General features: G+C 46.7%; 1 pseudogene; it reads right to left on the minus strand.

The window, feature by feature from the left end:
* Positions 1-513: 513 nt before the first annotated feature.
* LOC149145655 (putative carboxylesterase 18 pseudogene) lies at positions 514-1,689 on the minus strand (annotated as a pseudogene).
* Between the last annotated feature and the right edge of the window lie 332 nt (positions 1,690-2,021).

Raw genomic sequence — 2,021 nt, forward strand, 5'->3', positions numbered from 1 at the left:
AATTGGCCCAAAGATCGATCCTATCCTAAAACCCTCCCCATAGAATTTTAGCTAATAACCTAATAAAAACTAAAAAACCGCACAAATCAATTAATCTACGCCTCATAACCACAAACCAACAAACTTAACTCATATACAATAACAATAATAATTTAACTTATATACAACAACACTACTAATAATCTTTTTGTCTTTATTGTAATTTCGCTTACAAAATACATCATAATAATATAAAAACACATATCAAATAAATTATGGAGTTGTCTTTAGTGCAACTTTTTGGAAGCTTTTACCATGGGTTTTCTTGGTCAAATTACTTTTTAAAATCTGGCAAGAATTTATTGAAATCACAAACTTGATGGGTAATCTTGTGCAATTGAAGTGCCCTAGAGGTTTTCAAGGGTCCTAAGTCCATATATACAGTCAAAAAATAGTTTAAATAACACAAATCAAGATTTCACCTCAAATTTTTCCACCAGATTCCAGCAGATTCTGGCACCAGGAAGTCCAAAAAATCCCAATAAAGCCAACTCCATAAATTATTACAAATACATTTTAATTGTTTATTCCAATTTTTAATCTAACGAATATTTAGGAAGTGCCTCAGATCGTCTATGAACTTGGAAGCCAAGTTATAAGGAAAGAACTGAAAGCCATGAATACCATCTTCGTAGAACAGAAGCTCCACCGGCTTGCCCATGCTTTTCAGATGCTCAACGTATAGAAGATCTCGATCCTTGAGGAGGTCAAGACCTCCCACCACCACCAACGATGGAGGCAACGGTAACCCCGAGATGTCTGTGCCCGTTACGTTGGCTGCCGGGTGGTCTCTCGTAGCCCCTTTCGGCAGAAACGCCTTCCAATTCCAATCGCACGCCTCCAACGTAATGAGCGGCAGATCGTTGCTCAACCTCGCCTCCGCTGGGGTCCTATCTTCCCCGCCAAAGTAGGGCTGAATGAGAACGTGTCCCACGATGTTGACTGGACTCATGTCCCCTCCTCCCGCCACGCGGCATCCGACGTGGTGGACTATGTTCCCGCCCGCGCTCTCGCCCATCAAGAAGCACCGCGACAGATCGGCGTTCGGAGGCAGGCAATCGTGCCCGTGCGCGCGGAGCCACGAAAGCGCCGCGAAACAGTCGTCGTAAGCGGCGGGGTACTTGTGCTCCGGAGCCAACCGGTATCCCACCGAGACCACGACCAGTCTTTTTCGCCCGGCCAGAGTACGGCAGAATTTGTCATAGGGAGCGTCGCTCGGCGAGAGCATGGTGAAGCCCCCGCCATGGAAGTAGACGACCACGGGCAACGCGCCCTCCTGGTTGTTGCTGACGGGAACAAAGAGACGGAACCAAGCGCCCGTGGCCTCGTCGATGACGATGTCTTTGGTATAGACTCCGTGAGTGGGCGTCTCGTTGGCAGGAGCCTTGCAGTTAAACCACGTTCCGAGGCACCGATTAACGGTGCCGTCGCTTCTCCTGCAGATATCACACCCTGTTTTCACAAGCCAACAGAGCAACCGGACACGATGAGGGAGCGAGCTTACCAGGCTGGACTCCACGCGTCTCCAGTCATCATTGCCCGCCATTGCAATTGGAAAACAGAAGAAGATGAAGAGCCTGATCTGCCTGCCTGCAACTCAAGTTGTGAGATGTGTTTCATGGAATAGATTGATGATATGTAAATGTAAAGGTGAATTGGGTGGCTATAAATGCCAATTAGGTGGGCGTGGTGTTTGGCAGGAGACACATGAATGGAGGAGTCAATTCAGACTGAGCTGTCACCTGTGGACAGAGCCAATGCCTTAAACGCACGAAAGGGACAGGGTCCTTTAACGCACTAGTGGAAAGAATATTAACCCTGTAACAAGGAATGGGATTCGCTAATGCCTTAAACGCACGAAAGGGATAGGTTCCGCAACAAATATGCTCATATTGAGCATAGCGTCTTAATTGGGCAGCCTTCTATCGTTAGATGTTACCAAAGTCAAAATAGAACGGTGGGTATGTACAACCTCATTCAAT

Source organism: Pinus tabuliformis, chromosome X (genome assembly GCF_031772625.1).
Source record: "Pinus tabuliformis cultivar Carrire ecotype Pingquan chromosome X, CPIR1, whole genome shotgun sequence".
Lineage (NCBI taxonomy): Eukaryota > Viridiplantae > Streptophyta > Pinopsida > Pinales > Pinaceae > Pinus > Pinus tabuliformis.